Source organism: Macaca nemestrina, chromosome 13, assembly GCF_043159975.1.
Source record: "Macaca nemestrina isolate mMacNem1 chromosome 13, mMacNem.hap1, whole genome shotgun sequence".
Classification (NCBI taxonomy): domain Eukaryota; kingdom Metazoa; phylum Chordata; class Mammalia; order Primates; family Cercopithecidae; genus Macaca; species Macaca nemestrina.
Window position 1 is genome coordinate 20,491,452 of NC_092137.1, and position 20,272 is coordinate 20,511,723.

Genomic DNA, 20,272 nt, shown 5'->3' on the forward strand with positions numbered 1-20,272 from the left:
GCCAAACCACAGTCGACTCCTTTCTGCTGTTCCCCTCCCTGGTCATGTGACTCACACGCCCTGCAGTGAATCCTAACAGCAGCATGAGAGCACAGCAGCCAGAATCCCCCTGGGTCAGACACCCTGTGATGGCAAGGTCAAGGGGTCACCCGACAGTCAGAGAGGAAAAGAGCAGGCAAGTGTCTCAGATGCACACACACCTGGCCACCTCTTGGGAGTAGACGTAGGCAGGGTTGGGCGGGAGAGGTGGTGTGTGAAGGTATCCCCAGGTATCCTCTGCCTGGAGCCAAGCAAGAAAGGTAAGAAGTCTCATGTCTTCCAAGAGGGGCACCAGATGGAGGCTTTTCCTGTTTGAAATTGACTGGGATTTAGGGGGCTCTGGAGCTTCTTCTGTGCTCGGCTGGTGGCAAAGCTCTTGGAAGCTTGATGGCGGGACAAAGCTTAGAAGCAGTTAGAAGTGCTTACCAGGCACGGGGGGTTCAGAGGAGGCGGGCACGCTGGGAAGTGCCACGGAGAGGCTTTGAAACTGGGCAGGCTAGTCAGTGCATGGGCTGATTCAGCCCAGCAAGTATTGATTAAGCCCCTGCCATCTGCCTGGCATTGTGGGTTTACAGTGTGGGAGCAGGGCAGAGGGAAGTGCCAGCACATCCCTGCAGAGGGATGAGGAGGTGGCAGTGGTGAGGTTAGAGAGCTCGAGCCCAGTGCAGATAAAGATGGTGAGAGCAGAGTCTGTGCACCCGCAGCCCATAGCAGCGAGAATCCTGCTGGTTGTGTACAAAGAGGCCAATATACCCCTAGGCCATGGGAACCTAACTCTAACTTACTAGAGTGGGAGCAGGCCCTTCTCCTTCTCAGTTTCAAGGATGGTCCTTCCTGGGGCCAGAGGAGTATTGGAAATGACTGTGTGGTTCCTCCCAGCCTGGGGAGTCTGTGATTCTAAAAACAGACAAACAACCTCAATCTCCCTGGACCTCGGCCTTCCCACCCCCAGTCCCCTCTTCCTTAGACAAAGGGCTCTTGGAGGGATCTGAGGCTTATTTCATAGAAAGCTGAAAATAATATGAAGTAGAGTTTCTATTTTAAAGGGTAACACTTACATAAGGTGGGATCTTTCAAAATGTTCAATCTGATACCTATTTAGGGAAACATCAAACAGCCCCACAAACACAGCTCGGGGGAGGAGGCCACTCTGCTCTCCCCCACATCCCCAGCTGGCTGGAATGGTCTGTGGAGCTGCAGGGCGTCTTAGATGTGCCTCCTGGCATGAGCAGGTGCCATGGGCCGGCCTCCTCAGCCAGATAAGCCTGTCCTCCTGCTCACTGCCTGCCCCCTGCATGGGTCAGAATCGGGGTGCCTGCTGGAGACCCCAGAAGGGCTGGGCACCCCCAGAGATACTGCAGGTGCCCCGTGGAGGAAGAAAGCCTCCAGGTCGTGTGAACCTGGGACCTCGATCCAGGTCTTTTGGCACTCAGACCCCAAGCACTTTTGTTTGTGCCACATGGTTCTTGAGAGTTAATAAATAAAGGGCGGGGGAGTGGGAAGCAATGTTCTACAGGCTTACTTGGTTAAATCTTTACCTACTTCCATTGCCAGGCTCAACTTTGAAATTTCAGAAGGAAAAGAAGAGATGAAAAGGAAAATGTCACATTTCAAATCCTTCCCACAGTGACTCATTTCAGAAGTGGGGTTTCGTCTTTTTGAAAACAGAATCAATACCGTCTTTCATGAAAACAGCTTTTGTTTCCCCTTCAGCTGCAGGCCTGACCCATCCTTCTTGGCTCTGTGCAGAGCCAGAGAGGGAGGCCAATGAGCTGCTCATTGCGGGCCTGGCAGGAACAGCAGGGCAGAGCAGGGCAGGGCAGGGCAAAGCAGGGCAGGGAAGGGCAGGGCGGGAGGGTGGGGAGCGCTGTTCGGAGGGAAAGAAGCTAGAGAGACCCCTCTGCCTTCTTCAGGAGGGGCCTTCACTGTTAACACCCCCATTCCCACCAGCTTCTAGGCCCTCACCCCACCCAATAAAGCAAACATCAAGCAGGGGACTGTGGAAGCCACTCATTTTCCTAGAACATCCTGGTCAGTGGATTTCAGAATGGTCCCAGCACCCCAGAAACATTTGAGTCTCTCTTCCTCACCCCTATATGGGGGTGGATCAGTGGACAGCCTAGGCACGTGCTTAGGGGATACTTTATTTAAATGCCTTAATAATTGTTACTTTTTGTTCTTTTGTATTTTTGGATGGAGAGACTCAAGCATCTGTGCTCTGCATGCCATCCCTTTAACAGTTGAATACACTTAAAATATGTGTACATTTAGAGCACTCACCTTGGACTTGGACAATTAAACACACTTAGGTTCATTTATTTATGTATTTATTTATTTATTTTTATTGTTTTGAGACAAAGTCTCACTCTGTCGCCCAGGCTGGAGTACAGTGGTGTGATCTAGTCTCACTGCAACCTCCGCCTCCTGGGATCAAGCGGTTTTCCTGCCTCAGTCTCCTGAGTAACTGGGACTACAGGCATGCCCCATGACACCTGGCTAATTTTCTTTGCATTTTTAGTAGAGGCAGGGTTTCACCATGTTGGCTAGTCTGGTCCTGAACTCCTGACCTCAGGCGATCCACCCACCTCAGCCTCCCGAAGTGTTGGGATTAAAGGCGTAAACCACCGTGCCTGGCCTATTTATTTCCCTGATTACCTCTAATAATTTCACAGAAGTTGAGATACAAAGCTCCAAAGGGACACTTCATTCTAGGCCTCCATCCATGATCACCCTCTACCACATTATTGAAGAGCTAAAGTTTGAGTTGAGTGTTTGAAGATGAAAAAAACATTTTTTACACAGACAAGGATGTGAGTGTTCTGGGGAAGGAAACAGCTTGTGCAGAGGTGCATTAGAACCAACAAGCATGGCCTACTCAGAATCCAGCAATTGATTCAAGCTTGTGGGGGGACAGGGAGCACGTGGAGTGGCAGGATTCTGTTTGAGTGGCAAAGGGTGGATTGTGCTGGGGCTTGTAGGCTACACTGAGAAGACCAGGCTATCCTGGGATGAATGGGAGCTTTTGAAACGATTTAAGAGTGAAATGAACTTCTGAGATCAACATTTTACAAGGAATCTTAGGTCTTCTGCCTTGGAGCAACATTAACAATGGTCCCCTTTCTCCAAAGACTAAAATGTTTCTCAGATCATAAGCTGGACAATGAGTATCCAACGGCAAAGGATGCAGCAACGATTTGAATAATGGTGTCTCCTCCAAAATTCATGCTGACACTTAATCCCTGATTTAACAGTATTAAGATTTGTGGCCTCTAGGAGGTAATTAAATCATGAAGACTGTGCCTTCACGAATGGCATTAACACCCTTGTAAAAGGACTTGAGGTTGAAGGGAGTCTCTTCCACCACCATCCACCATGTGAGGACACAGCAACAAGGCACCATCTTGAAAAGAGAGAGCTTCCTCACCTCTCTGCTGGTGCCTTGATCTTGGACTTCCCAGTCTCCAGAACTGTAAGAAATAAATTTCTGTTCTTTACACATTACCCAGTCTAAGGTGTTTTGTTAAAACAGTACAAACAGACTAAGACAGATGCCTTATACTTACTGATCCCCATGGCAGGACAACCCCTATCCTGGCCTGTGCCCATAGAAGAGCCTGGTGTGATGGGCTATGTAAGCAGCTGCCACAGAGAGGGAGCCCTGCCTGAACCCCGCTTTGTTGACAGCTGCAACCAAGTATACCATCTCAGCAAAGAAGGGCTCAAGAATGGTCTCAGATGTGGGCAGGTCCAGGGAGAAGGAGCTGTCCCCATTCTTGAACCATTGTCAGGTTGGCCATTGAGTTGGGTTGAGTTTGGACTTGGCCAGGATGGAAAGTGAAGAAGAGGAGAATGGACAAAGAAAAATGGCCCTGGGTATTAGAGGGTGGGGCCTGGGGGTTGACAATTGCTATCACCTGGGGTAGCACAATGCTGGCCACAAACAGGGCATCTGGTGAAAGTTTGCTGACTGACAGATAGGGCAGTCTCCCACTCCCTCCACCTAAGCCCTGTGTCTCTGAGATGCCCCCTGGAGGAGAGGACACAGCTCTGCACCTCCTATGGCTGGAGGACTTTGCACCTGGAAGTCACCTTGGCAGGAAGCCCTTCTGCCTCCCTCCTCATCCCGCTTCCTGCTATGATGCCCACTCACCCAGCTTTGCTTTTTCCCTGTTTCCTGCTGCCAGAACTGTTCCATGTTTCACTAGAAGGGAAACATTCTTGTCCTTTCCACTCCTTACCCCTTCCACCAATTTTCTTTTTAGGTAATAAATTTGTTACTCAATGAGCTTCCTTAGGATCCAGCTGCCTCGGCACCTCAGGCACTGTCCTGGAGAATCCAGGACCAGACCCCTCCCCGGGGATCAGCAGCAGCCTCCACCGAGACTCGGAATGTGTTAGGCCATTATCCCACCAAAGATGGAAGCCTAAGCCCATGTCTTCTCTTCCCCAGGGTTCAGAACAAGCCCAGGATCACTGTAAGTAGCAATTGCACTAACAAGAATGCCCTCCGGTTAAAGCCATGCAGACAGCCCAGGAAATCGGAATGGCAGGGGCTTTCAAGATCAAAGTAAGTTAGATCTTTTTTTGGGGAAGGGCGGATCGGGTTTTGAAAGGATTCAGAGATGGAGGAATTAATCCTGCCATTATTTTGCAGACACCAGGTCTTTCACTGTGGGCCAGTGGCACCGTATATTCCAAGATGAGGCTGCTGCCCTGAATGCAGAGAAAGCCTCGTTTCCTTACATTAAACCCCATATGGGATGCTGTCCCTCTCCCACAGGGATGGGGCAGGCTTGGTGGGACAGCACTTGGAAAGAGTGCACCCCATGCCCGCCACGTGGCAAATGGTCAGTGACCCCCTGACAGTGATGCTGTGACCAGTATCTTCCCACCCAAGGGGAGACCAGAGCCTGATGTCCCCTCTTGCCTGTGGAACAACTCAAGGCCAAGTTCTGATCCTAATATCACCATCTGGTGCCAAAAGTCAACTATTCACTCCACTGGAAGATGTGGTTCACCCCACAGTCTCTGGGATATATCAGACCAGCATGGCATGCCACTGAGAAACAAGCCAACATAGCAAGGCTGAAACTACTGTGGAGATAGCAAGGAGACTGGTCATATGAGAAGAGGATGGCCTCGGTGGGAGGTAGATCTGAGTTCCAACTCTGGCTCTGCCACTTAAAGAGCTGTGCCACCTTGTACAAATCTCTTCACTTCTCTGAGTCAATTTGTCATCATTGTCATTGTCATCATTGTCATCGATACCGTTCGCTGAGTGTGCACTGTATGCCAAGCAGCCATCTCTCATTTAATTCTCATAGCAACTGTGTGAATAGATATCATTACTCCTATTTTAAGCACAAAGAAAGGAGGTTCTAGGAGATTATTAAACTTGCCCAAGACCAACAAGTAAGTAGTTAAGACAGGTTTTCAGCCTAACTCTCGCTGATTCCAAAGCCTCTCTATGTGGTGGGTTCCATGGTGGTCCCAAGAAGATATGTCCCTTTCCTAAGTCCCAGAACCTGTGAATACGGTCTTATTTAGAAAAACAATCTTTAGGCCTGACACAGTGACTCACACCTATAATCCCAGCACTTTGGGAGGCCGAGGTGAGCAGATTACTTGAGCTCTGAAGTTCGAGACCAGCCTGGCTAATATGCTGAGACCCCATCTCTGAATAGCTTGGCACGGTGGCATATGCCTGTGGCCCCAGATACTCGAGAGGCTGAGATAGGAGGATCCCTTGAGCCTGGAAGGTGGAGGTTGCAGTGGGCCACGATTGCACCACTGGACTCCAGCCTGGGCAACAGAGTGAGACCCTGTCTCAAATAAAAAAGAAAAGGGGTCTTTGCAGATGTAATTAAGTCATGGATCTTGAGATGACGTCATCTAGGAATATCCATATGAGTCCTAAATCTAAAGACAAGTGTCCTTAGACAGAAGGAAAAAAAAGACACAGAGAAGAGAAGGTTATGTGAAGACAGAGGTGAGATTAGAGGTCTGCAGCCGTGAGCCGAAGGCCTCCTGGCACCACCAGAAGCTGCAAGAGTCAAGGAAGGAGTCTCCGCTGGAGCTCTGAGGGAGTAAGGTGCTTCCAGCACCTTGATTTTGAACTTCTGGCCTCCAGAGCTGTGAGAGAATAAATTTGTGTTGTTTTAAGCCACTCGGTTGGTGGTTGTCTGTCACAGCAGCCGCAGGCTACAAACACACCATGCAATGTATTTCAGTGCATTTTACTGCTGTAAAATGGTCCCTGCATCCCGCCCTGCATCTCCACCAGCCTTAGTTCCACCTGCTTGCTGGAGCAAACAGCCGTGGAAAAGTTCATCAGTTCTCTTAGCTCCTTCCAGGCTCGTCTCTACCCATTTGACGCTGGCCCTGGTTAGCATGTCCAAGTGGCCTTGAGCCACCTCCCTGAGGAAGTCACTCTCTGCTAGGATGGAGCAGTTCCTGGGGACTGCAGGTCGGGGAAGGCTTGCCTCAGCCTGGGCCACAGGCTCTCTCCTCCTGGAAGCTACCCTGCCATGACTTGTGCTGTGCAAGGCTCAGAGTCACTTCTGGTTTAAGCCCCCATCTCACTGACAAAGGGACGAGCAAGGGACAGCCATCTGAGGGGAGGGCATGGGGAACAACGTAAGCGGGGGCCCCAGTTCTCCCAAGCTATTCAAGAATTGGATCGAGTCACTCCTTTCCTCAGAAACAGCACAAGGCTCCTCATAGCCTCCCGAATCAAGTCCAAACTCCTCAGCCTGGAACTCAGCACTCTTTATTATCTGGCCATGGGCTGTTGCTGGATTCCTAGACACTGGGATTCCTGGATGTTAATCCAGCTCTCAAGAGCCCTGGCTCTGTGGCTGAGATGATCGCCCCTGAATATCTGTACCCCTACCCCCAAACCACTCAGGGGCCCCAGTGGGTGTGCCTTTGTTCTGTGAAACGTGAACAGTGTTGGCTGAGCCGACACACCCTACCCCATAGCCCGCCCCTGCTCCCATCCTGCCCTGCACCTCCTCCTGCCTTAGTTCCACTCTGCCTGGGGAGAGGCAGGGACAGGCCTGCGCATTCCTCTCCTGTCCTATGAGCTTCTCAATGACAGTACCTGATCACCCCACCACCACCCCCACTGTAATGGCCTTGCCCAGCAGAGCACACAGTAATTGCATGATCAATATTTGTTCATATGAATTGAGTTGAACTGATTTAAAGGAGTTTCTCCCCAGACAAAATGATTCCTCTCCTTAAAGATATAGGCTTCTGGCTGGGCATGGTGGCTCACGCCTGTAATCCCAGCACTTTGTGAGGCCAAAGCAGGTGGATCACAAGGTAAGGAGTTAGAGACCAGCCTGGCAAACATGGTGAAACCCTGTCTCTACTAAAAATACAAAAATTAGCCGGGCATGGTGGTGAGTGCCTATAATCCCAGCTACTCAGGAGGCTGAGGGAGGAGAGTTGCTTGACCCAGTAGGTGGAAGTTGAGGTGAGCAGAGATCACACCACTGCACTCCAGCCTGAGCAACAGAGCAAGTCTCTGTCTCAAAAAAATAAAATAAAATAAATAAATAAATAAATAAATAAAATAAATAAATAGATGTAGGCTTCTATATTTTGTAGCTTTCCTGGTCCTTACTTATTCTTGCTTTATGACATCATCTAGTCACAGCTCACCAGTTCCTGCTTTGCAGTGAGCAGGCTGGGAGCTGTACATTCCCAGGAGGCACCGTTCACTCAGACCGTGATGTGATTGGCACTTCCTGAAGTGTGTGATGTGGTGTCCCCATCCCCAGGTGTCTTCAGCCTCTGGATGCTGGCCCACCTCGGGGAAATATAGATGCTGTTTTTCTTTCCTGGTGCTTGTTTTGCAAAGCAACCTGAGACACAAGGCCAGGGCTTCCTTCTGGGGCTGCAGAATCTCCCTGCAGATGTAGCCAGCTCCTCCACAGCAGGGCCATCAGGGAAGCACCCCATTCTCTGTTCCCCTCCATCGCAGAACCAGATGGGTTCCCAGGGGCTCCCTGGCTAGGTCATCCTCCAGCTGTCCTCAGACCTTGCCTTCTGCCTTTGTAAGGGGGACACATGATGGATGGTCCTAATGTGCATGTTTGAGGGTGACAAGGAGCCTTGATGTATTAGTATACCGGGACAACAGGTATAAATCATGACTGTCCCTGGGAATCTGAGATTCCAACCCAGGACTGCCTGACACCAAAACCTATGCTATTAGGGTGGACAGAAGGGAAAGGAAGGCAGGGAGAGCAGGGAGAGCTCTCTCCAGGGAGGGGTCCCGGGGAAAGGACCTGGAGGGACAGTCCCATGTGAGGGGACTGCTACTTTTGCCTTTCATGTCCCCCCGCCCAGCCTCCTCCCATCCCTGCCTAACTTCTGGTGAGCTGGACCAGCTGGGGCCAGGACAGTTGGTGCAAAGAGCTTTCAGCGGGAGGTCAGGGGACCTGGAGTGAGTCTTGGGTCCATGTAAGCGGAGCCAGTCACTTCCCCTCCCTGGCCTTTTCCAACCCTTCTGCAAACTGGGCATAATCCCCGCCCTCTGTGGGATGATGTGGGTGACGGGCTGTGAGCCCTGTGAGACATGGTAGCTCTTCTCTCTTGGGGTCTGGATGGGGGCTCTCCTTGAATATCTCCTGGAGGGACAAATAAGCTCTTGATCAAACACTTCCTGTTGGGCACCTACTGCTGAGCACATCTCTCTGGGAAGAGGGGGTTAAAACAAAGGGGACTATGATATTCCTTCCTCAAGGCATTCTGGATGCAATGGAATAATACAGGAGCTGGGATATATCTAACACCAAGAATGACAGATGTTGAGAGGCTTCAATGGGGAAGAGGAAGCAGGCATGGAGATGGTTGTGGGACCAGTCGCCACGCTGGTCCAGGAGCAGTCTCAAGGGGTTGTGGCTGAGGCAATGGCACTGGTGGTCCTAAGGAAGAATTTAGGTGGTCTGGGCTTCCATGCCATGGTTGCCCCGGCCCCAAGCTCTATGTGTACGTGATGTGAAGCCAGGAAATGCAGGCAGCGCAGCTCAGCCTCATGGGCTGGCGGAGGAACTCCGAGAAGCCTGGGGCCAGGGAACCACGCAGACTGGCTCTATCTTGGGATTTGGCTGCAGACACTGCAGGGACTGAATGCCTTGAGAGGCTGGGTCTGCCTTCTTCAGCCCCGTTTCTGTGTGGGGTCCCACGTAGGCAGCTGTCACAAGCTCCCAGAGGGACATTCAAGTGGACCAGGGCGGGAGAAAGGCTGGGGAAGGCTGAGGTCAGCAACGCCCTGTTTGGTTTTTGATAATTTTAGCCACGTAGGGAGGAGACCAGTTGTTCTTTATCTGAGGCAATTGTCTTCAGTTTAAATGAGTCCCCAGAGAGGCCTACAGCTGGGACAGGAAAGCGGGCAGAGGCGGAGGTGGGGAGGGCTAAGGGCTTGACAACAGCCCTGCTCGGCAGGCTGACTCCTCCGCTAGGAAGCAGCAGCTCCAGATCTGAGTGCAGGGAGGACAACTGTATCCCCAGGAGGCCCGGGAGGTCACTGTCTGATCTGGAAGGGGCAAGAGATGGATCACAGGAACGGAAGTATAGGAAACGTGGCCAGAGTCAGCAGCGTGGGTGCAACTGGAATCAATTGTTAGCCCGTCCACTTGGGGACTTTCCACAGGACAAAGCAAATGCTCCCCTCCAGCCTATGAGGTCAGGGACCTCAGGATGCGGAGAGCATTCAGCGTCCCCGCTGCCCTGCTGGCCTCCCTGTGTGACTTGGATGGATCTGAGGTGCCTGCTCCTGGACACTGCTCTCCTGCAGGGGCAGGTGTGGGGTGTCCCCAGCAGGCCTGAGGACTCAGCACTAGTGAAGGGCTCTCATCTGCTTACTCAACAGGCACTGTCCCCCGGGATGTTGGTTTACTTAAACGAAGGTGTTCTGGCCTAATGGGCGATGGCTGCTCTGAGTAATCCTGCCCCACAATTGACATCTCAGTTTAAATTCTTCAGCTCTGTCTGTTTTACACCTGATCCATGCAGCCAAAGGGCTCATGTAAGCTGATACCCATGACCTGCTCTCCTCAGAGGAAGTACGGGAGCAGGGCACAGCCAGGCACTGTGTCGCCCAGCAGATCTGGACAAGGCCTGCGGGGCCATCCAGACACTCCACTGAGCATGCGGGCCGGGGAGGCCACTGAGAGCCCGGTGAGAGGACACAGCTAGGAAGTGGCAGAATTGGAATCTGGATCCAGATCTGCCTGGCTCCAGAGTCTTTCTCTGGGAGAAATATTACAAAGCAGTATTAGAGGATGACCTTTGCCCCCGAACCCACTGTTCCTTAAGCCCACAGCCCAAACAGTCATGTTATTTGCTAAAAACAAGGCTTAGCGGTTCGATATGGATTCCATTTCGTAACAAGGCAGGAGGACACAATTGATAACACATGGTCTTTAGAGCCAGCATAACTTAGCTCTGTCACTGCTTGCTGTGTGACCTTGGGCCAGTCACTTAACCTGAGGTTTGCTTTCATTTGTTAAAAGTAATAATAATATTTATCTCCTATAGTTGTTTTGAAAACCACATGAGACATGTTTATATAAAATAATTAGAATAGTCTCTGGCACATGGTAAGTTTTCCAAAATATGCAACTCTTATTCTAAGAATATCTTTTTCCCCTCTGTTATTGGGGATAAGTATAGCTTGATTGATATATACATGTGTATGTGTGTGTGTATATATATATCCACACATTTAAACCATATCAGCATCTTGTGGTGACTCAACCCGTCTGTCTGCCAAAAGAGAACAAGCCCGTGACCCATTTCATGTGGTTACTTTGAAGGATGATCATAAATGTGCTCATAAAGACCTCTGCCAGATGTCAAATCCTCATTCAAGAAGCGTAGGATCCCTTCGAGACTGCACATCCAGTTGGGGACAGAGAAAACAAGAGATCACAAAGGGGAGATTTGAAACTTTACACACAAAAAAAGAAAAAAGAACCAATAAATAGGGGACTCTAACTACATCCCTTTAACCTGACTTTTGGTCCTTTATTAAAGTCCATACTTTGAAGGTTTGAATTCACTGGACTGGGGGCTCATCTGATACTCCCCAGGAACTCTCAGACATTGAGGCAGAAGTTTCCAGCCCATAGCACCCCTGGGGAACATGGTAAAGGTGCTTTGGAATCAGTGCTCAGAGCCCTGGGGTTTACAACAGGGAGCCTGCCCCTGGGCCTGGGGAGGTGGTGGCTTAGGGGATGGGTGGTGAACCACCCTTGGTAAGCAGAGTGCCAGTATGTGTGGCTTTCCCCAGGACTGAAGCTAAGGCCTGCGAGGCTGACTCTGCCTGCCTTGCCCTCTGCGTCACCTTGGCTCAACTCCAGAGACTTCTGGAATCAGCTCATGTGGCCTGAGAAACAGAGCCTGGGCTATTTTGTCTTTTGATGATTTTTTTTTTCACTTCATATTATTTTGTATCCTCATTTCCCTGTGTCACTGATAAACTTACAACACTGCTTATAGTGTCATGGGCATGGGTCCAAGCACTTTATAAGAATTAACTCAGCGAAGCCTAACAATGACTCTACAGGCACCTAATCATCCCATTTTCTAGCTGAGGAAACAGATATGGGGAAGATCATGCAACTTCTGCAAGGCCGCTCAGCTAGACGGTGGCAGGACTGGGGTCCTCGCCCGCCCTGAGGCTCCAGGGCCTGTACGTGAGGCGGCCATGCAAGACGCTTACCACATGTCAGACACAGTTCAGAGGAGTGAATGGATTTAATCTGCTAAACAACCCTGAGCATAGGAACCATCATTATGATCTGCTTGTCTCCATGGGGAAACTAAGGCAGTAGGGGGTTTAATATTTGCCCATGGTCACACTGCCAAGGGTTAGCCAGAGCCTGCATGTTTAACCATCTCGCTGTGCTTCCTGGTGGGGGACCACCTTTTCCCTGTTGCAGCCTGTCACTGGTTACCTAGGATTCTATTGCGTCAACATCATGATTGGCTCAACCGCCTTCTGCTGTGGGGCCTCTGGGCTGCCCACGCTGCCCACGGGAGACCTTCACATCCTGCCCTCAATAGGCTTTCTAGAATGGGTCCCAGAGAGTTTTCTGGGTGGGTGTAAGGTCTTCCCTCTCCCTTCTCTCACAGAAGGTAACATAAGGGGCCACCAGATATTATAGCCAAGAGATGTCACAACACAGCAAAGAAAAATGCCAGCCTATTACTGAAGAGCAGTCTATCCCTGTCCAGCCTCTCAAGTGCCCTGGAGAGAAGGAGAACTTCAGGAAGGCCAAGACACACAACAGCCCCTACACACACACACCCCTCTTCAGCTCTACTAGGATGGTCAAGGCAATGATCTGAGAATTGTCTTATTTCCTGCCACCATCCTATGAACCAAGAGCAGTAGACTTCTGAAATCTCCATGCCAACCCCTGCAGCCCTCCAAATGGGCACCCAACTGGGTCTAGGACTCAGATTGTGACCCCGGTCTTGCCTAGGGACACCATGGGCTGGGCAGGTGGAGCTGAGACTCTTCTAAGGTCACATCGCTATCTTAATCCTTTTGGCCTGAAGACTCTGAAGGACTCTGTCACTCTGGGCAATCTTTTGAGGTCAAGGTGAGATGGAGGTATCCTGGGTTCTGCTCTGATTCTGCTAGCACGCCTCTGGATCCTATCTCCCCCACTGCAAAATAAGAAGACTGTTAAAATGCACCTAGATTTGACCGTATTCTCCACTATTTCCCAAAGTGTATTCCATGGAACAAGGAATTGCTTGAACCAGGGGTTCCATGTCAACTAAGTCTGAGAAACATTGCATAGCCTGGTCCACTCATAGAGATCCACAACGCATACACACTGAGTAGTTCCATTCTAAAGGTACCTAGTTAGCCTGACTTAACCCAGTATCTCCCATATTTACTTAACCATGGAACATCTCTTTAAAAAGTAACATCTAATAAGCCTTAGGCAGGAAGTACAAAAATGCTGGTCTCTTCTGTCCCATGTCCTCTTCACTGAAGCCAGGCCCAGAACCAAGCCACCATGTCCCCCCGGGGGGCACCTCCACTTCCTGCCAGCCCCCTACCTCTCACACTGTGTGGTTCATTCAAACAGACAGCAATTCCTTCAGTAAATCCCACTCCCTTTGGTATCTCTGCCAGGCCCTGTGCTATTTCTCTGTGGGCAGAAGGGTGAAGGAGACAGCCTTGCCCTCTAGCAATGCAAGGCCCGAGGCATCAACAGCCTGGCATAAGAGCCAGAAGGGAGAGCAAGGATGGAGACTTAGACATTTCCATCCAGACATCAGGGAAGGCTTCGTGGAGGAGGTGGCCTGGGAGTTGGGCCTTGAAGACCTGGTGGAATTGGCTGGGGGCAATGGCAAGACATGGGGTGTCTTGGTCTGGCAGTTTGAGGGTGGTGTCGGGGAAGGGCAGAGAGAGTCCCATGTCTTCTCTGTGATCTTGAGCACCCTGACTCCAAGCCTGAACCTACAAACTCCACTCAACAAAGCAAAAGCCTTCCAATTAAATGGGCTCAGTCTCCTTAGAAGCCAAGGGAATAGCCATCTTTTGCATCTTGATCCACCCCAAGTAGTTCATTAAAATATTCCTTGCAAAATATGCAGTTTCATCCTTAAAAAGGGGCCTGTTGGATATACTTTTTTCTCTCTCTCTCTTTACACTCTGGTGATATTTTAGTGCTTCTTAGGAAATGGAGCCCATCCCACTCCTGAATTTAGCTGTAACATGAGAAAAAGAGATTGATGTCTCAAGTGTATGGACTTTTGTTCATACATTCTTTTATTTTTTCAATAAACACTCCATCTCCCAGACTGGAGTGCAGTAGCACAGTCTTGGCTCACTGCGGCCTCCGCCTTCCAGGCTCAGGCAATCCTCCTGCCTCAGCCTCCCAAGTAACTGGGATCATAGGTGCATGCCAGTACGTCTGGCTATTTTTTGTATTTTTGTAGAAACAGGGTTTCACCATGTTGCTCAGGCTGGTCTCAAACTCCTGAGCTCAAGTGATCTGCCCACCTTGGTCTCCCAAAGTGCTGCGTTTACAGGTGTGAGCCACCACACCTGGCCTCAATCAACATTTACTGAGCACCTACTTTGTTCCTGGTGCTATGCTAGGGACCTACAGTGGCATCAAATATGTCCTTTCCCTTAGAGAAGCCCAAACTTGTGGGCCTCAGTACGTCATGGCTCTTGTAGTACATCAGTGAAGCTTCCAGGTGTCACGAATGGGCTACCTGTGAGAAGCTGCTGTGTCACTGTGTGAAATAGTACATTTATGAGGTCTTGTGGCTGCAAAGTGACAGAGTACCCTTGGAGCTCCTAGCAGAGGTCTCTAGAACAGGCCAGGTGCAGGGACAGCTCTTGGGAAGGAGATGAGTATAGGACATAAGGTCAGCCTAGCAGGGGAGCAGCCTGTACAACAGCACTGGGGCACAGACAATGGCATCTGCAACCGAGCTGGGATTGAGGCTGGAAGCTAAACAGGGCCCGGTTCATGAAGTGCCTCTCCAGCCAGACCTTTCCATCTGAACATGATCTTTTTCCTTTGTTGGAAACACAATCTCACTCTGTCACCCAGGCTGGAGGGCAGTGGCATGATGTTGGCTCACTGCAACCTCCACCTCCCGGGTTCAAGCGATTCTCATGCCTCTGCCTCCTGAGTAGCTGGGAACCACAGGCGTGTGCCACTACACCTGGCTAATTTTTGTATTTTTAGTAAAGACGGGGTTTCTCTGTGTTGGCCAGGTTGGTCTCGAACTCCTGACCTCAAGTGATCTGCCTGCTTCGGCCTCCCAAAGTGCTGGGATTATAGGTGTGAGCCACCATGCCCAGCCCTGAATGGGTTCCTAAGGGCATTTCACAGAGAGAGGGCTTGATGAAGTGTATGTTTTTAGGACACTCCCTCTGGTTGTGGGCAGAGTGTAGGTGCCAGCAAGGCAGTTATTGCCAGGATGACCAGACGTTCTTGCCTGGAGCTGTCTGGAGATTGTTACGCCCCTGGGTTCTGGGGAGACCTTTGGGATGGACCAGGGGCCTCCCCACTCCCTACAGGCATCGTGTTCTACCCACCAAGAACCTACCGGGCAACGACGACAGGGAGGACACAATTCCTGGGACATGGCGCCAACAGTAGGTACAGGCGCTGTCAGGGCATCTGCAGGAGGCTCCGGGACACTCCCCTCACGGTATCTGAGCAATTAATTATTTCTTACCTCGCTGGGTAAGGGGCCCACGTGGAAATCACTCCCATCCTTCTGTTCAAATGTTATGTTGCTATTTATTCTGAACAGGAAAGGAGCACAAAATAGAACTGCTTTTAGAATGAATGCCAACTGGAGGGTTTTTTCCCTATCATTTCCGAGTTGTGAGAACAGGGAAGGTGGGGTGGTGTGACCCTTTCTCTGGGGCTGTTGAGGTGGGACAGGCACCCTCAGGAGTGTGCTCTGCTGAGGCACAACCTGGGGAGTAGCTTCCTGCACCCACCTGGGGGATCTGAGAGCCTAAAAGAGCCAGAGCCCCAGAACCGGCCTGCCTTTGGCATGGACCCTGGACAGTTCTTTCTTTGCAGGGAACGAGGCCTCCCTCTCCCATCTCCAGACCAGGAGGGGAACCCTGGAAAGGCAGCATTGCTAACCCTTGTGGAGAGAGGTGAGAGCGAGCCGCTGGGGATAGAATCTGAAGTAGGTCAGGCCTTCAGAGCCTTGGAGGGGCTGGAACAGGAGAAGGGCAGAGAGGGCACAGCCACGCTTGGCTGGTTGCCTGGTGTCTGGCAGAGAATCCTGGGCTGGGAGCAGGGGGCTCAGGCTCTGGCCCAAGCTTTGTCTGCTTGTGTGAGGCTGAGCTAACAAATCTGTCCTTCTGGCTTCACTTTCTTCATCTGTAAAATGGATCTTCCTCCTTCAACAAATGCCCCAGGAAAAAGTACAATACAGCTCCTCTAACTTCCACACATAATAAAACTTTCTCAAAAAGCAACCGTGCTGGGCGTCTAGGGGAGATACCAGGAGGGTGGCATACGTGTTGGGAGGTCCCTGTGTCACAGGCTTGCTGCAATTCACATCCTCCCAGAAACTGCAAGGGAACAGCCACCTTCTGGCCTTGACAGTTTCAGAATTTCAGAGGAGGGTCCCTGGATCCTTGGCAGCTGGGAGGAATTGACAGGCCCTGTGGTATGGGAGGTGGAGGCACACCCAGGACAGTCTGGCAGGGGTGGAAACCTCTCTGCCACACAGCTGAGTGTCCCCACCACCTCCATCTCTCTGAGCTTCAATTCCTTGATTTTTAAGGTAAGGATAATAATGCTGGCCTCATGTGCCAGGGTAGGGGAGAAAAACTGAGAAGACAGAGGGGTCACATTTACGCGGTTCATTGTTCTATCCCTGGTGCCCAGTTGGCCTCCGGTAAATGTTTGTTGAATGAATGCAAGTGAAGTGCACAGTTCAGGGACTGCTGTAGAATCAATGGCTGCTGCCATCAGTCCCCACTCCCCTGCCCCCAGCTCTACCTCCATCGCCATCAGTGGCAGTTACTGGCTCTGACATTTTGCATTCTCAGGGGGTCCTCACCTCACGCCAGCCCTGTATTCCGTCCAATTCAGCTTCACGGGGTTGGTGGGGAGCTGTCCATGCCTCTCACCACGCTCTGCTCTCTGCGGCTGCCAGAAGCCTCCATTGTTTGCCCCATCAGATGCCGAGGTGTGCTGTGAAAGCTGTCTCCCAAAAGGAAGCAGGGGTATCTGGACCTCAGCCGGGGTCACCCACCGCTGCCCTGCCCTGCCCTGCCTGGTATTGTCTTCCTGCCCTAGGGTGGGGCCACCTCAACGCCACTGGCTCTCTGCAGCGCCAGCCCGACCCAGCCTTGTCTACCCCTCCCTGTCCTGCTGGGATGTGGGCTGCAGCTGCCCCTTCTGGCTTGGGACGGGAGTTTCCCTCATGCATCTGTTTCTTCCACCCTTCCTCTGCACTGCACATGCCTTCTCCCCTAAAGCCAAATTGCTGACTTAGGAATGTGCGGGACCCATTCCTGGCCTCTGGCTGGCCACTCCCGCTACCTGTCCCAAGCTGGCTGCTTGAGGAGTGGTTCTTTCTTTCTTTCTTTTTTTTTTTCTTTTTTATTTGAGACGGAGTCTTTCTCTCTCGCCCAGGCTGGAGTGCAGTGGCACGATCTCGGCTCACTGCAACCTCTGCCTCCTGAGTTCAAGCAATTCTCCTGCCTTAGCCTCTCAAGTAGCTGAGGCTACAGGCACATGCCGCCATGCCCAGATAATTTTTTTGTAGTTTAGTAGAGACTGGGTTTCACCGTGTTGCCCAGGCTGGTCGCGAACTCCTGAGCTCAGGTAGTCCGCCTGCCTCGGCCTCCCCAAGGGCTAGGATTATAGGCGTGAGCCACCGCGCCCAGCCAAGGAGTGGTTCTTAACCCTTGCTACCAGCAGCCCTCTGGGGCTGAGAGCGCTCCCTCCTGAGAGCCTGTGGGCCTCCCCACTTGAGCAGGGCCCCAAAGATTCACCTGGGGACTTCTCCTCCTGCTACCATTTCCACCAGTTGTCTGCAGTCTGCTCTTGTGTCCAGGGTGCTAGAGGGCACCTTTCTTGCCCGCAACCACCTAGCCCAGTCTCCCATTGCATACATCCACTCTCCCACACGTCTAGTAAACCATTAATCACCTTCAGGACACAGCCCATGCGCTCATTTGTAGCATTTGTTCAACAAGAGCTTGTCAAATGGCTCCTATGGATAAGGTAAGGCGGGGATGGACTGTGGGTCATTGGAAGCAGGTCGGCCCCAGTCCAGGCTGTAGTGCTTGGACAGGGCGGGAGTTCATCTGGGAGCTTGAGTGCTCTTGTCAATGGTGAGACCTGTCCTGGCCGTGGCTCCACCTGAGCCCCCAGGGTGCCAGAGCGACAACACGAGGCCCGAGGGGCCGGCAAACACCACTGGAGGAGGTTGGGAATACAGCATTAATGAGCATCTGATGTGTAACAGGGTAAAACCAGCTGTGTCTGCCCTCGTGCTGTTCACTATTGGGTGAGGAGAGGGAGGCAGCTGGAGCTGTGCCAGTTACTGATTCTGACACTTTGCACACTCAGGGGGATCCATGCCTTGCTCCAGCCCTGAGGCCCTTCCCTTTGGAGCTTCAAAGTGAGCCCAGGGGGAGGGAGGAGGGAGCTCTGACTCCAAGGCGGGGACTGGGAAGCCCTCACAGAGAAGCCGGACTTGAACACTGCATTGGCTTTTGATAGTCAAAGATGAGGAAGGACATTCAGGTGGAGGGAACAGCATTTATGAAGGCCGGAGGTCAGGAGGGATGGCTACGTGGAGGTGTGAATAATCTGGGCTTTCCTGGTGGGGATCGGTAGGTGCAGAGGCTGGGAAATAGGATGACCAACCATCCTGGTTACTGGGAAAGCTAAACTGGATTCAGAGAAAAACAGGCTCTGCATAGACTGGTAAAAGGTTTGCTGCCATGAAGAGTTATAGAAGGATATTTTGTAAGGGAAAGGGGAGGAAGCAGCAAGTACGGACGTCCCATCGGGGTGCACGAGTGTCTGGACAGGTGGCTGGAGACCGATGACAGGAGTCTGGCAATGGGCGCCCGGATCCTGAGTGCCCGGATCTGTGGCAGGGCTGAGCCTGCTGATGTTGGCCAGAAGGCTGTGGCCCTGGGGGCAGCAAGCCAGGCACATTGCTGTCCCATGCCTGTTACAAGATGGCAGAGGCCCGCATGGCGTGGGCTGTGGGCTCATACCCCTGGCTTTGAGGTCATTCTGTGTCCAGTGTGCCCTTGGAGACAGCCTGTTGAGGATGGCATCCCCAATGTGGGACTGCAGTTATGCAGAGCGATACTCTCATCTGCATGACTACCATGACGGTGATAAGAGCTGGGGCCGGTGGGCAGTGGGCACCTCTGTCTAGGGTTCTCTGCCTGGGTAGACTCCTCTGAGAGCCCCACACTGACCCCACAAAGAGAAATGCTAGTGCTGGGTGTTCAGACTTTAGCCAGGGAGCTGTCAGAAGCTATGTCTAAGGTGTCTCAGCCTTTGTTAAAAAGCCAATACAGGACCAGCCTGGGCAACACAGGGACACCAAGTCTCTATAAGAAAAATTAAAACTTAGCTGGGTGTGGTTGTGCATAAGCTACTCGGGAGGCTGAGGCCCAAGGATCACTTGAGCCCGGGTGAGGGGGTGGTGGAGGCTACAGTGAACCGTGATTGCTCTACTGCATTCCAGCCCTGACGGAGCAAGAGCCTGTCTCAGAAGACAAACCAACCAACAAACAAAAGCCAACACGGGAGAAGGGGGCAGGATGCGGGCTTCCTACTTCTCTCTACCCTTAGTGAGTATGCATTTTGCTAAGGATCAAGTATTGGTGCCCTCCATGGACACCACAAGGAAGGGAGCGACTCCTGCAGGCTTCTTTGTGTAGCTCTGGGGTCTAGAAGGACTGATTCTGGCCAGAAACAACAAGACCTCTTTCTTGGGCATGAGGCTGGGGTGGGGGCTCCTCTAAGCCTCTTAAGAGGTACCTGGGGCCAGGCACGGTGGCTCACACCTATAATCCCAGCATTTTGGGAGGCCAAGGTGGGTGGATCACCTGAGGTCAGGAGTTTGAGACCAGTCTGGCCAACATGGCAAAACCCTGTCTCTACTAAAAATATAACAAACTAGCTGGGCATGTTGGCAGGCACCTGTAATCCCAGCTACTCAGGAGGCTGAGGGAGGAGAATTGCTTGAACCCGGGAAGTAGAGGTTGCAGTGAGCCAAGGTCGCAAGATCGTTGCAGCCTGGGCAACAGAGCAAGACTCTGTCTCAAAAAAAAAAAAAAAAAAAAAAAAGAGGTACCTGGGAGGAGGAGAGTAGAGACTTACTGGTTAATGGGCAGAGTTTCTCTTTTGGAAATAGTGATGATGGTTTCACAACATTGTGAATGCAATTACTGCCACTTAATTATACACTTAAAGATGGTTAAAATAGCAACTTTCATGTTATATATCTATTTTATCATAATTTTTTAAAAAAATTGTCAAGGTCATAAGAAGCAAGGAAACCCTGAGAAGCTGTCCCAGGTGAAAGGAGACCAAAGGAAGTGACAACTAAATACAATGTGGCAACCGGGATTGGGCCTAGACAAGAAAAATGACAATGTAATGTCCCTTAAGAAAACACTGGTAAAATCCAAATAAAAGCTGTAGTTCAATTAATAGTATTGTTC

The 20,272-nt window shown here is 51.3% G+C and overlaps 2 long non-coding RNA genes across 3 annotated transcripts; one reads left to right on the forward strand and one right to left on the reverse strand.

Moving 5' to 3' along the window:
• Window positions 1–2,913: 2,913 nt before the first annotated feature.
• LOC139357784 (uncharacterized) lies at window positions 2,914–17,088 on the reverse strand. Of its 2 annotated transcripts, none has more exons than XR_011611540.1 (3): window positions 16,630–17,088; window positions 15,277–15,346; window positions 2,914–3,506 (listed from the first exon to the last, which is right to left on the reverse strand). It is a non-coding gene; the product is annotated as an uncharacterized lncRNA (long non-coding RNA). The 2 variants fall into 2 exon arrangements; XR_011611539.1 differs by having other exon boundaries at window positions 15,145–15,346.
• Window positions 15,479–20,240, forward strand: LOC105479871 (uncharacterized). Its single transcript, XR_986140.3, has 3 exons — window positions 15,479–15,712; window positions 19,291–19,396; window positions 20,089–20,240. It is a non-coding gene; the product is annotated as an uncharacterized lncRNA (long non-coding RNA).
• The last annotated feature ends 32 nt before the right edge of the window (window positions 20,241–20,272 follow it).